Below are 16,097 nucleotides of genomic sequence, written 5' to 3' on the forward strand. Positions count from 1 at the left end.
ATTTTAAAAATAAATTATGAGGAATTATGTGTTGTGTTATGGCTGATTATTATAGGGACAAGAAACCCATATTAGGATTTTGGAAATCGGAAAACGAGGGTTTCTATTTCCTAAAAATATGCAAAAAATTAGTTTTCTATTTCTCAAATTAGGTTTTGATGATATATTATATATACACACTATACAAAATACATGCCCCCTCTCGATAAATTTCTCAGCTTTGCCACTGTGATCTGTTTGTGTGTTTGGGTGTTTTTATTTATTTATTTTTTTTTTATAGTAGTAAAACCACTTTTGGTAGAGGTTTTGTGGGTGAGTCATTATGTCCTGCAATTTTTGTTTGTGCAGAATGCTCCGTTGACAGAGCAGCAACAAGCAGCAATAGTAGCACTTTCTCATGCATTTGCCGAGCGACCTTATCCTGTCAAATTGGTGAGACTCATCACTGTCCTATAATGCGTTACAATCTCTGTGAATGCTTATGTTTCAGTGCAACAATTTCATGCCAATTAGCGAGCTTTTGCTTTTGTAGTCCCAGGAGCGTGTACGTGGACAAGATAATGGTTTGTCCATTTCAACTAAGCACTGCACTGTGGAAGAATCGGGGGCTATTGATGCAGTTTTGGTCAATACGAATCAGGTAAGCCACTTGATTTCTTGTCTTCATTTTTTTTTTTTTTCCTTCTCTCTTTTTCAAATAAGCAAGAAAATATATCAATTGAAGACTGCAATAGGGGAGTAGAATCCATTTGCATATACAAGGAGGGGCTAAATCTTATTTCTACCCAAAAAACTGAATCTAGTAGTAGACTCCACAAAAGGATCTATAGCAGAAAGCCCATGCTTTGAGAACCAAAAGAATGTAGAATATTCAAAAAAAGAGGTAGCGTAAGATTTCACACTAGCCACTCAACATCCTCAAATGACCTTCTATTATGCTATAGCCAAATGCTTCCAGAAAGACAAAGAAGGTTGGTTTTTCAGACAAAGAAATGTTTAGCTTGTTGCCCATCCTTTTTGGATTCAACACCCATTAGAAGCACCTTCTCCCTATTAGCAAGGTTTTCAACAGAAAAAACAATGATGACAGCTGTCTTCATAATTGTTTAGCATGCTTTCTTAGACAGGTAAAAATAAATTTATGGGAATTGAATATTTTTTTTCATATTTGACTCTGAACAACATTTTAACTACAAATGATCATCATTCTTTCTCAGATTACCTTCCGTTCTCCATCATTGCAAATGAATTATTATTATCATTATTATTTTTTTTCTGTTAGTGACTTTTAAGATGAATAGTATAACTTTCTTGATCGAAATATTCAACATACAAAGAATGTCAGTTTTACTGTGATATTTGCCTTTGGGTTAAACTGCCCTGTTATATCAAATGGGAGCCCTCTTTTTCAATCCTACGGCACCGACTTTAAGATGTTAATTTTTGTTGAATGCATTCTAGGAAAGTTGATGTAGCAAGAAAGATTACAAAAAAAGCATCACTATATACACTAACAGTGAGTTCAGCCCTAGACAAATCAAAATGGTGAAATAGGGTTTATGTAGCCAAAATGCTATGTTTGGTAGGTGAGAAAAATAGAAGAGAAGTTAAAATAAATGAAGAAAAAAGACAGGAAAGAAGGGAAGGAAAATTATTTCTCATGGTTGAGAAGAGAAAATGTAGAGAAATTCAATAGCAAAATCTTTAAATTTTGTTTATATATTTGTATATTTTGCTTAATGTATTTCATGCAACAACTTTTGTGCAAATTTCCTCTCATTCGTGGTGAGCCCATGAAGAAAGTTTTAAAATGATTTTTTCCATCATTTTTTTTTTTTTTTTGATCAACAACAAAGCACTTTATTAACAAACTCAAAAAAGAAAACGAGGATGAGGAATCCTCTTACAAAGGAAAAGGAAAAAACACAAAACTAAACCTAACAAACTCTTAAAACAAAATTTTACATATCACACTGCCAACCAAGCTCTAGCTAATAAAAAAGGTGGGACCCCCTTAAAAAGAGGATTCCGTGAAACTCAAAAAGAAGTTAGATGACACACACAATCCCATATACAGTCTATCTCTCTGGACTTGTCTTCAAACACCCTTGTATTTCTTTCAAGCCATAGAACCTAAAAAGTTGCAAAGACCGCAATAGACCATAACATTTTGGCTCTCTTCGATCCTGCAAAAGCGCGAAAGTCAACTTGCAGCATATGCGCACTCCTTTGCGGGGCTACCCACATAACGTCCCCCAACAAAAACAATTTGTGCCATATAATCAAAGCAATTGGGCAATGCAAAAATAAATGATCCATGGATTTCTCATTCTTACAACACATAATGTACCACTGAGGATTTAGAAATCGATTAGGTCTCCGTTTCTACAATATATCATTTGTCAAAATGCCACCATGAACCAAAGCCCACATAAACACCTTCACCTTAAGAGGAGAACAAGCCTTCCAAATTCTTTTGCAAGAAGGAAATTGAGTAACATGAGGACTATCGATGAGATTATCAAAAAAGGACTTACAAGAAAATATTCCAGATGAATGAAGAGCCCAAACCCTCTTGTCCTCCAAAAGAGGAGCCAAAGAGAAATTATTAATTCTGGACAACAAAGACGCCAACTGTGCAGCCTCCTTATCATTAAGATTTCTAGAAAAATCAAAATTCCAGGAAATTAGAGCCAAAAGTGAACAAGCCATTGAAGCAATAAAAGAGTTATGAGATCGAGCCACTCTATAGAGATGTGGAAAATCAAAAGCAAAAGAAGATTGACCCATCCAAACATCCTCCCAAAAACGAACAAGTACCCCATTGCCTACCCTGACAAAGAGATGACAATACCAACAGGAGTAGATATGCGAAATTGATTTCCAAGGAGCACGACAGTTACCCCGTAAAACCACCTGTGAGTCCCTACCATTGTCTTGAATCTCATACTTGCTTCTAATAACCAAATGCCATAGTGAATCACTCAAGTGGATTCCAAAAAACTTCACTTCTAGGATTACCCCTCAATGGAAGACCTAAATACTTAAACGGAAGTCCCTCTATACCACATCCTAAAAGAGACGCCCTGTTCCAAAGCAGATCTTGCTGTATATTAATTCCTACCACACTACTTTTCTCCAAATTTACCTTAAGCCCCGAAATTACCCCAAAAAGTCTCAAAATTGAATAAAGATTAACTATATGACTTTCATCCCCTGTTGAGAAAAATATGGTATCATTCGCATACTGTAAATGTGTGACACTAACTCTATTTCCCCCCACCTCCAATCCCGCAAAGAGACCCCCCCATCTCCAATCCCGCAAAGAGACCTACTTCTCTAGCTCTATCGACCATCCTGTCCAGTACATCTGCCACCAAAAAAAAAAAAAAAAAAGGAGATAGTGGATCTCCTTGTCGTAATCCTCGCGAAGCCTTGAAACATTCCCCTGGTTTACCATTAACTAAAACAGACATATTGTAAGTTGACAAACATCCCCTAATCCATGATCTCCACCTCCCACCATAACCCTCATTTTCCAATAGAAAATCCAAAAACTGCCAATCCACGTGATCATATGCCTTCTCGAAATCCACCTTAAAAAGAATTCCCTCCTTACCTGAACTTTATATTCCTCCACAACTTTATTCGCCACTAGAACTACATCTAAGATTTGTTTTCCTTTCACAAAAGCCCCCTGCGCCATCGACACAGTCTCCCCTAATGAAATTCTTAGTCGTTTTGATAAAACCTTCCCCAAAATCTTATAAAGTGATGTGACCAAACTAATAGGCCTGAAATCTCTAATTCTTACCGCATCTGCTTTCTTGGGAATTAAACAAATGAATGTGGCATTTGAGCTCAAATTAACAACTCCTGACTCATGAAATTCTGAAAAAACTCCCAACAAGTCTTGTTTCACCACCTCTCAACAGTCTTGAAATACAACCATGGAAAAACCATCCGGACCTGGAGCTTTATCCCTCTTACAATCAAAAATTGCCTTCTGAATTTCCAATTCATCAAAAGGTCTTTCAAGCCATGCTGTAACTGTTTGATCAATAGATCCCCATTGAAGACCTTCAATCCTCGGTCTAGTCATCTCCTCCTTCGAATAAAGTTTGGAATAAATGTCATAAATTCCATTGACAATCTGATTCTCCCGTTCCACCACTACCCCTAGGCATACTTCTAATCTCTTGACGAACTTCTTCTTTCTTTTCCCATCTACCACCCTATGAAAATTTTTTGAATTCACATCCCCTTCCTTCAACCATTTAACCTTTGCTTTTTGAGCCCAATAAATTTGCTCCCTAAATACCAATTCTTCAAATTTCAATCTCAAGTGGGATCGCTCCCTCCTAAAGGACTCTTCCAAACCCCCCCTGCACCTCCAATACAACTAACTTTTCGATCCTGCTCAATACCTCCTAAGAAAACTCCAAATTCCCAAACACCTCCCAATTCCAACACTTCACATTTTCCTTGACCACCTTCAACTTTTTCATAAACTTAAAACCCTCACATCCATAACAACTAGCATTGGTCCACCATTCCTCGAACTTTCTCTTAAAAAATGGATGCTCCAACCACATGTTTTCAAATCTAAAAGGCGTTGGGCCCCACTTTACTGGACAACTTTCAAGCATAATAGGACAATGATCTGACGTTAATCTCGGTAATGATTCCTGCCTTAAATTGGAAAAAAAACCTTCCCACCCCATGGAAAACAAAAATCTATCCAATCTACAACACACCAAATTCTCTTGCAAATTAGACCATGTAAATCTAGTATTACACAAAGGAAGGTCCACCAACTCATAATCTTTGATAAACAAATCAAAATCCCTCATGCCCCTAATGGTTCGAATTCGATTGAGTTTTTCTGAGCTTTTCCTAACCACATTAAAATCTTTCCCTAAACACCAATTAGGGGAACACAGCCCAGATAACCCATATAGCTCATCTCATAGATCCTTTCTCCTAGACGGTGTGTTAGGACCGTAAACCCCTGTCAACCACCACTCTATATTGTCAAAATTGCGAAACCTAATTGATAATGAAAACTCCCCCACTATAGTGTCACCCCCCAAAATTCGAACTATTAAATATTCAATTAGGACTAAATCCCAATCAATATTGCATCATCCAAATCCTAGGAGTGAAACAAAAATCTAAACATTCTAGTCTCAATAAGGTACTAACCAAACACCGATCAAACCTTGCATCATAACTTCATAAACTATCCAATCTCTTTAATGTTAAAGTAACAATAACAAAAAAAAAAAAACTTCAAAACAACATAAATAAAGTAACGTTTACAACTCCTGACAACTAGTCCAAATACTAGAGTCATAACCAATAGAAATAAAATAAAATTACATAAACTAAAATAAGTCCTTAAGTTCAAGGAAATCAAACGAAGTAAAAATAAATAAATAAAAATAATAGGTCTATCCACTATAACTATTTCTTGACTTCACCATCGCCCTAATTATTCCTGCAAAGGATATTCGGCTACGCTTAAAAAGAACACACCCGAGTTGTCAAGAGACAAAACGGGTCAGTATACAAGTATACTGGTATGAGTACAACAATCAAATACCCACGTGCCCACCAGACACAAATAAAAAAAAAAATTATATTTAATTCTTATTATGTTCCCCTATTACGGTATAAGACAAGTAGTTCCATCGCACCGAGACAAGGGGTAGTTTCCCGAGATACGATGGTATTTAGTTTCTTACCCGCACACAACTAATTATAGTTTAAAGAAAAATAAATAAATAAATAAATAAAAATAAACATAAAAACATGGTGGATCAGCCCTGCATAAAAAAAATTAGTAAGGCCCACCATCTTGCGAGAAAATAAAGTTAGCATAATTTCATCATAATTAACCTTATGAAGAAATAACTAAATGCATCGTTTCACACTTACATAATCCGAACTATCATATAAGTTCATAAATCATTCATCACACCTTGACTCAATCAAAACAAAACCAGCTACACATATAAGTTCGTAATAAATCTTTGTACCTTAACTCCACCACTTCGGCCCTTCCCTACGGCCTACACATATATCCCATGTGCCTCCCGTATACTTAACCCGCTCCGGAGCGCCGAACCTTGTACGGGGTATCGTCCCAAGTCGACTAACACTACCGGATGGTTAGCATATACGTACGCGCGTAAATCACAACACTCGTCTACTCATGAGAACGAGTAAAATATAAATCACATCTCATCAACATCATGAGACAAATATAATCATGTCGGGCATAAGGCATTAAACAACTCTTTTTTTTTTAACAATCCAAAGAGTCATGGTGGAGTATAAGGAATTTACCTATGGGGTTCCGAGTTTATTTTAATTATCGCAAAACCAAGAACATAACTACCACCATAAACTATGCCATATAAAAAAAATAAACATGAGATACACATCTCATAAAAAAAATAATTAAAATTAATAATCAATTAACCACCCTAAACCTCGTATATACCACCAAAAAATTAAATAAAATAGATCACTCATCTAAGAACCCTAATCAGCACATATACATTAATCAAAAGCATTAAATTAATCAATCCCCCACATGTACTAAAAATCAAATCACATAAACCTAATGAAATAAATAAATAAATAAATAAAATAACGATTAAAACATAATCAAGGGTTATAGGGTTTGTACTCACTATATTTATTTCTTGAAGATAGAAGAAATTCTAAGAAGATTGAATGAACTACCAAGATAAAACCCAAAACCTTTTCTTTTTTTCTTTACTTTTCTTTTCTTCCTTCTTATCCCCAGATTTACTCTCTCTCTCTCTCTCTCTCTCTCTCTCTCTCCGTCCGTCTCTGTGCACCGTGCTCCATTCCATGGTTTGACAACCTAATAGAATTTATCACCTAATCGCATTATATTATATACTATAATATAATATAAATACCACATAAATAAATATAATATATATTTTATTTTAATAAATAACTACAACATATATAAATATATTTTATAAAATCAATATATGTTCCATCTTTCTTTTTTTTTTAAATATAAATATAAATATTCAAATTAATTATATATAATTAACTATCATATTAAATTAACTAAATACCACATTAAATTAATTAAATACCACCTTAAATTCTCATATACCCACACAATTAACAAAACTAAAAATAAAATAAAGTAATAATGAATAAATAAATACTTAAGAAAAATTAGGGTCGCTACAATATACACACCTCAAAAGAATCTCGTCCCGAGATTCGAGAGAAGAGAACACTAGACAAAAAGCTCCGAGTACATACGCCGAACTTTCTCTTCTCATTCCCAAGTGATATCGTTCTCATTTTCGCTCCATTCCACCTTCATCAAGTTCACTTTCTTACGCCGCAACTACTTTACATCCCGATCTAGAATAGTAACCGGTCGCGTCACATACGTTAAATCATCGCTAATCTCTAACACCTCTGGTGATACTACCTGGGAAGGGTCTTGCACACACTTCCGCAATAAAGATACATGGAACACGTTGTGAATCATAGCTAAAGCAGGCGGTAAAGCTAATTTGTAAGCCACATTACCAATCCGTTCAGTGATCTCATATGGTCCCACAAATCTAGGTGCCAACTTCCCCTTCTTTCCGAACCGCATGATACCCTTCATCGGCAAGACCTTCAAGAACACAAAATCTCCGACATTCAACTCAACCCCTTTACGTTTTCTATCAGCATAACTCTTCTGACGACTCTGTGCAGTTTTAATACGTTCTCGAATAATGTTCACCTTTTCTGTGGTCTCTCTCACCAACTCTGGCGCTAATAACGGCGCATCTCCTACCTCCATCCAACACGTAGGTATCGGCATGGCCTCCCATACAAAGCCTCGAATGGTGCCATCCCGATACTTGAATGGTAACTATTATTATAAGCAAACTCCACCAATCGCAAGTGTTCTTCCCAACTACCACCAGGATCGAGAATGCAAGCTCTCAGCATATCTTCCAAAATCTGATTTACTCGCTCAGTTTGCCCATCTGACTGAGGATGATAAGCCGTGCTCAGATGTAACCTAGCACCCAAGGCATGTTGAAAACTCTTCTAAAACTCTGCCACAAACAACGGATCACGATCGGAAACGATGGAAACTGACGCGCCATGAAGTCGCACCACCTCCCGAATATACAACCCAGCCAGTTTATCCGCAATTCGGTGGACACTGATAGGAATAAAGTGAGCAGACTTGGTGAGTCGATCCACTATCACCCAAATAGATTCATTGCCTCGCTTAGACCGCGGCAAACCATCCACGAAGTCCATAGTAATGTACTCCCATTTCCAAGTAAGAATCTCGAGAGGTTGCAAGAGTCCGAACGGTCGTTGGTGTTCTGCCTTAACCTGTTAACACACATAACATCAAGATACATACTCTCCTACGTCCTTTTTCATACCTTCCCACCAAAATGCCCTCTTCAGATCATGATACATCTTCGTTCCACCAGGGTGAATGGTATATCGAGATCTATGGGCATCATCCATAATCTCTTTTTTCAATTCAACAAGATTAGGTACACACAACCTATCCCTGAATCGCAATCCCCCATCTGAGTCCACATACCAATCAGTAGGACAATCATCGATTAAATCCACCACAAGGTCATTGAGCTTGCTAATGAGAAACCCATCTAAATTCTGCATCTGACGAACTTTACTCAGTAACGTCAGCTGCACAGTCAAACTACCAATGTATGCCCTCTCGACATCCTCTATTAGTTGAACATCATGCATTGAAATTAACTCCAAGGACTTCCATTCCTGAACCATCAAGGAAGCTACAATCCCATGTTGTCAACTAAGTGCATCTGCCACCACATTTCCTTTTCCCGGGTGGTAAAGGATCTCGAAATCATAACTACTGATGAATTCAACCTACCTCTGTTGTCTCATGTTCAACTCTTTTTGAGAAAAAAAGATACTTAAGACTCTTGTGATCTGTGAATAACTCAAAACGCTCCCCAAATAAATAGTGTCGCCACACTTTCAATGCAAACACAACTGCTGCCAATTCTAGATCATGAGTAGGGTATCGTTTCTCATGAGGTTTTAACTGTCGAGAAGCATAAGATACAACCTTTTGATACTGCATCAACACACATCCCAAACCAGTTCCACTCGCATCAGTAAACACTACTAACTTTTCTCCTTGTACTGGTATAGTTAACACTGGAGGTGTAGTCAAACGCTGTTTTAACTCTTGGAAAGCTCTGTCACAATCATCTCCCCATATGAACTTCACATTCTTGCAGGTCAACTTGGTCATGCGTGCTGCAATGGTGGAAAACTTCTTTATAAATCTTCTGTAATACCCAGCTAATCCTAGAAAACTTCTCACCTCTGTAGGGTTCGTGGGCTGCTTCCATCCTTTGACCGCAACAACTTTTTTAGGATCTACCGCTATTCCCTGATTAGACACAACATGTCCCAAAAACCAAACTTCTTTCTCCCAAAAATGGCACTTACTAAACTTAGCGTATAACTGTTGTTCCCTCAAAGTCTGTAACACAACTTTCAAGTGTTCCTTGTGCTCTTCCTCATTCTTAGAATACACCAAGATATCATCTATGAAGATAATCACAAACTTATCTAAATAAGATTGAAAAATTCTGTTCATCAAATCCATGAAATAGGCAGGAGCATTGGTCAAACCAAAAGGCATTACAGGAAATTCGTACAACCCATACCGAGTCCGAAAAGCAGTAAGCGGTATACTTTCCTCTGACACACCCCTCTGATGGTAACCCGTTCTGAGATCAAACTGAGAGAACACAGCTACCCCCTTTAACTGATCAAACAAGTCATCAATTCTAGGTAACGGATACTTATTCTTGATAGTCACCTTGTTCAGCTCTCTGTAATCTATGCACATGCGGAGAATACCATCTTTCTTGGAGACAAAGATCGTAGGTGCTCCCCACGGGGAGTTACTTGAACGAATGAACCCTTTCTGAAGCATCTCTTCTAGCTGCTTCTTCGTCTCCACAAGCTCTTTAGGTGACATTCTGTATGCTGCCTTAGAAATCGGTGCAGTTCCCAGTGCTAAGTCAATGCGAAACTCCACTAACCGTCGAGGTGGAGGTCCCGGTATCTCCTGAAATACATCCTCAAAGTCACGCACTACCTCTACCTCTACCTCACTAATATCTTGCTTAGGGATTTCAACCGAGCATAGAAAACTCGTCATCACTGACTCTCCTCCATCGCTATAAGTGTGAGTAAGTCGTGGCATACCGAGAATATTTACATTCACCGTCCTTCCAGCACAATCTAGAGTCACAAAATGCTTCCGCAGCCAATCCATACCCAAAATAACTACAAACCCCTCAAATCCTAACACTATTAGGTCCGCAAACAAAACTATGCCCGCAAAGCCAAACTCAAAATTTTTACACATTTCATAAAGGGTGATTGCGCCTCCTAAAGGGGTCTTAACACGAATAGGTTTAAACAATAAGGTAATTACAAGGTGTTCTCTTTCTACAACCTGTCTAGATATGAAAGGATGAGAGGTACCAATATCAAAAAGTACTCTAATAGGTTCTTGAAAAAACAAATTAAAGATATCTTCCAGCCATCACCTTCAAGGTAAACACAAAAAACGAATTCGTTCAAAACTTAGAATTAAACTCATCGCCAAACTAAACCAGCTATAACCCACATTTCCACAATCTGAGGATCACCTAAACTCTCGCTAGTCTAGGGTAACCTAAGCTCTGATACCAAACTGTCACGCCCCAAAATTTGGACAATTAAATATTCAATTAGGACTAAATCCCAATCAATATTCCATCATCCAAATCCTAGGGGTGAAACAAAAATCTAAACATTCTAGTCTCAATAAGGTACTAACCAAACACCGATCAAACCTTGCATCAAAACTTCATAAACTATCCAATTTGTTTAATGTTAAAGTAACAATAACAAAAAAAAAAACTTCAAAACAACTTAAATAAAGTAACGATTACAACTCCTGACAACTAGTCCAAATACTAGAGTCATAACCAATAGAAATAAAATAAAATTACATAAACTAAAATAAGTCCTTAAGTTCAAGGAAATTAAACGAAGTAAAAATAAATAAATAAAAATAATAGGTCTATCCACTATAACTATTTCTTGACTTCACCATCACCCCAATTATTCCTGCAAAGGATATTCGGCTACGCTAAAAAAAAACGCACCCGAGTTGTCAAGAGACAAAACGGGTCAGTATACAAGTATACTGGTATGAGTACAACAATCAAATACCCACGTGCCCACCAGACACAAATAAAAAAAAATTATATTTAATTCTTATTATGTTCCCCTATTACAGTATAAGACAAGTAGTTCCATCGCACCGAGATAAGGGGTAGTTTCCCGAGATACGATAGCATTTAGTTTCTTACCCGCACACAACTAATTATAGTTTAAATAAAAATAAATAAATAAATAAATAAAAATAAACATAAAAACATGGTGGGTCAGCCCTGCATAAAAAAAATTAGTAAGACCCATCATCCTGCGAGAAAATAAAGTTAGCATAATTTCATCATAATTAACCTTATGAAGAAATAACTAAATGCATCGTTTCACACTTACATAATCCGAACTATCATATAAGTTCATAAATCATTCATCACACCTTGACTCAATCAAAACAAAACCAGCTACACATATAAGTTCGTAATAAATCTTTGTACCTTAACTCCACCACTTCGGCCCTTCCCTACGGCCTACACATATATCCCATGTGCCTCCTGTATACCTAACCCGCTCCGGAGCGCCGAACCTTGTACGGGGTATCGTCCCTAGTCGACTAACACTATCGGATAGTTAGCATATATGTACGCGCGTAAATCACAACACTCGTCTACTCATGAGAACGAGTAAAATATAAATAACATCTCATCAACATCATGAGACAAATATAATCATGCCGGGCATAAGGCATTAAACAACTATTTTTTTTTCCAACAATCCAAAGAGTCATGGTGGAATATAAGGAATTTACCTATGGGTTCCGAGTTTATTTTAATTATTGCAAAACCAAGGACATAACTACCACCATAAACTATGCCATATAAAAAAAATAAACATGAGATATACATCTCATAAAAAAAATAATTAAAATTAATAATCAATTAACCACCTTAAACCTCGTATATACCACCAAACAAATTAAATAAAATAGATCACTCATCTAAGAACCTTAATCAGCACATTTACATTAATCAAAATCATTAAATTAATCAATCCCCCACATGTACTAAAAATCAAATCACATAAACCTAATGAAATAAATAAATAAATAAAATAACGATTAAAACATAATCAAGGGTTATAGGGTTTGTACTCACTATATTTATTTCTTAAAGATAGAAGAAATTCTGAGAAGATTGAATGAACCACCAAGATAAAACCCAAAACCTTTTCTTTTTTTCTTTACTTTTCTTTTCTTCCTTCTTCTCCCCAGATTTACCCCCTCGAATCAAACTCTCTCTCTCTCTCTCTCTCTCTCTCTCTCCGTCGCTGTGCGCCGTGCTCCATTCCATGGTTTGATAACCTAATAGAATTTATCACCTAATCACATTATATTATATACTATAATATAATATAAATACCACATAAATAAATATAATATATATTTTATTTTAATAAATAACTACAACATATATAAATATATTTTATAAAATCAATATATGTTCCATCTTTCTTTCTTTTTTAAATATAAATATAAATATTCAAATTAATTATATATAATTAACTATCATATTAAATTAACTAAATACCACATTAAATTAATTAAATACCACCTTAAATTCTCATATACCCACACAATTAATAAAACTAAAAATAAAATAAAGTAATAATGAATAAATAAATATTTAAGAAAAATTAGGGTCGCTACATATAGTTTCACATTAAGAAACAACTCGCTCATCCCACATCACCAAAATGCCCCCCCGATCTACCCACTGAAGGCAAGCAAGCCCAACTCCTATGCCTAACACCCCAAAGACTCTTCATGAACCTCCTATCACACCTTTCTACTTTAGATTCTTGAAAAATCACTATGTCCGGTTGATTACGCCTAATAAGAAAATCCTTAATAGCACCTCTCTTTCTCCGCGAACCCAACCTCCTCACATTCCAACTAATAATCTTCATTGGCAAATATTTTCACCCATAGTTACCTCCCGATGCCTCTCATAATTAACCGAACCCATCATTTTTTCCCCCTATACTCTTTTAAAATGGAGAACCATAACAAGAGAAAAGAAGAGAAAACAAAAATATTATACTTTTCTCTTCCTTTCCCATTTAGCAAGCACAAAATGAATATTTGGCTGGGGCACTCACCCAAAAAATATTTGAGTAGGCCATTCACTATGTAATTGTCATACTTTTTGTGGTCCTTGGTTCCCTAAGTTCTCTACCTTATTACTATCTCATTTCCCACCATGTACCCCACATTTGAAATGCCATTAAGAGCAGTTTGAGAAAATTTTGATAGCAGTATATAGTTCCTTATGGTTGTTTCATATGTGCTAAGTTTTGTGAGTGCTTTGTAATTCAGATTTCACTGTGAAAGATAATTTTCTATATCTGTTGCTACTTTTGGTGTAGTTTTACAAATGGTTTACAGATCTTGAAGCAGCCATGAAATCAGTCGGAATCTGTCTTAATGCAATGGTCGTATCAGGTACCCCTTTTTGTTGCTTTTAATTTTTTTTTGTTTTTTGTTGCGCACTTTAATCTGTCTTATTCCAATTGTCCTATCAGGTACCACTTTTTACTTTTGAATTTATAATGAGACGTATTGCAGTGTTTTGAAAAGATGATAAAAAATTATTTTTTGGTTTTTTATTAAGTTTTTTGATTTTTTTGAAAAGTGATTTGTAAAGTTGGTAAAAAGTTACTTTTTACTTTTTGATTTAATATTTATTTATAATGTCACATCATAATAAAATGATCAAAATTTCTCACATAATTTAAGAAATTTATTTTTTGAATCATTTATCTACGTGTTAGAATAGGGAGGATAGTTATGTAAATTCACACTTTACGCTTTGCCAACTTACCAAATGTGTTCCAACTTTTGTAGCTTTTATTTGGCTGCGTTTTTGGTTGGCAAAACACAGCTTTTTTTGTGAGTTGCCAAAAGACCACATTGTATCAAGCTTCAAATCTTTATCATGAATAATTATTAGATATTTTTAAAATATTACTTATGCAATTTTTTTGACAAAAAATAAGACTTTGTTTGAGAAGAAAAAGTTCGGGACTTTTTAATTATTTTAGTCACAAAAAAATAAAACAGATTCGATAAGATAAAATATCGCATTCAACTCATAATCATTACATTTTTTCTCTCACAAAAGTCAAAAAAAGTCAAAAAAATTCATCACAAATGAGACTTCTTAATCTAGGCTAAAATAGTCAGAAAAGTCAAAAAACTAAAAAATCAACTCATTTCTCAAATAAACCCTAAGTAAACAATGCATGTGATATTTCAAAATTATTAAATAATTACCAATTAACACCACGACCGAATTTAGTGTTGGAATCTATGTAATTCCAATACTATTCTTTATAATATTTAAAGGTGTTTTAAGAATTGACTATTTTTGTGATTTTTAAATTTTTATAAAAAAAATATACAAAAATAGAGAAAATAGTTTATTTTTTTATAATTTTTTTTTACTTGTTAACTAAAATAGTGAGTGACCTTTGTAATTGATGGTTTTTTGATGTATGATGCTCTATACAAATAAAAAAAAATTGTTCAAAATTATCATATATATATAATGAGGAGACATTTTGTATTTTTTAACTAAAATACGTACAATTAATATTAATAATTATAAAAATATCATTATCACGTTATTATGATGGATGATTTTTCTTTATAAAAATTATATTTAGAGATAATTTTCTAGTGCGGATAGTTGGTGGAACATCGCAAGAACCAAAAGTTGAAGCACATGGCATGGGTTGCACATTGCACTCACCAAAAAGTGTGTTATCCTTCTCTGTTGGAAAAAATAAAACGGAGGATAAAATAAGATTAATTTTTATTACATGAGCAAAAGGTGCAAAAAAAACAACCCCCCAAAAAAGTTTTTCAACTCCCAAAAAAGTTAATAAGCTGTAAACCCAACAATTGTTTAGAATGCTGGAATTAGCAATTGACAATGAAATTTGATGTGTTTGAAATAGATGGAATTTAAGATTGATTTTGTGAGATTTGAATGGAATTTAAAAAGAAAAAATGTTGGGTTTCATGAGAATTGGAGATAATTATCTTTGGAAACAAACTATTTTAGTAACTTTTTATTTTTTTGACTAAAATATGAAAAGATGTAAAAAAATGTAGCAAGAAAAAAGAATTTTTAACTCTTTTGTGTAATTTGTTAATTTTTTTACTTTTTAATAATCTATTGACTTTTAAGCTAAAATCAAAAGTTGCCAAACAAAATTTTAATCTCATTACTCACACAACTCTACCTTCTTTCCCTACTAGGGAGCTTCTATTCCCGCACTCATTTTCACATCATTACTCAATTTACACACATAGCTTTTTGTTAGTAATGGGCGCCCATGTGGCATGACCATTTAAATTTAACATTTGATCCTTATCCAAATAGGTTTTGATTTTGAAATCAAACCTATTTAGGATAACCACTCTTGAAACAGACGTTATCAGTTTGAACTGATATAGATAGATATAATATATATTAGATATTATCTGTATCTTAACTGATATGGATAGATATTATAATATATTAAATATCTGATATGGTTATGGGTAATCTGTGAAAGAGAAAAAAACAACGTAGTCTGTTTTTCTACCCACATTCTGACTCTCTCCCAAAAAATACACAACGATCAAGTCTTTGACACTGTGGTTAGTGTGGGTGATATTCAATCTGTGATATCACTCCACTGCTGGGTTGGTTCATCAAGAAGTTTCCTGGAAGCACGTGATTTATCCAAGAAGGTTCTATCATCAAGAAGGTATAATCTGATCATTTTAATCCGCTGCA

General features: G+C 34.9%; 1 long non-coding RNA gene across 1 annotated transcript; it reads left to right on the forward strand.

Moving 5' to 3' along the window:
• The first annotated feature begins 271 nt into the window (after positions 1–271).
• On the forward strand, positions 272–14,008 carry LOC145800933 (uncharacterized). Its single transcript, XR_014341527.1, has 3 exons — positions 272–432; positions 533–640; positions 13,678–14,008. It is a non-coding gene; the product is annotated as an uncharacterized LOC145800933 (long non-coding RNA).
• The last annotated feature ends 2,089 nt before the right edge of the window (positions 14,009–16,097 follow it).

Source organism: Camellia sinensis, chromosome 10 (genome assembly GCF_055761805.1).
Source record: "Camellia sinensis isolate YWXY chromosome 10, ASM5576180v1, whole genome shotgun sequence".
Lineage (NCBI taxonomy): Eukaryota > Viridiplantae > Streptophyta > Magnoliopsida > Ericales > Theaceae > Camellia > Camellia sinensis.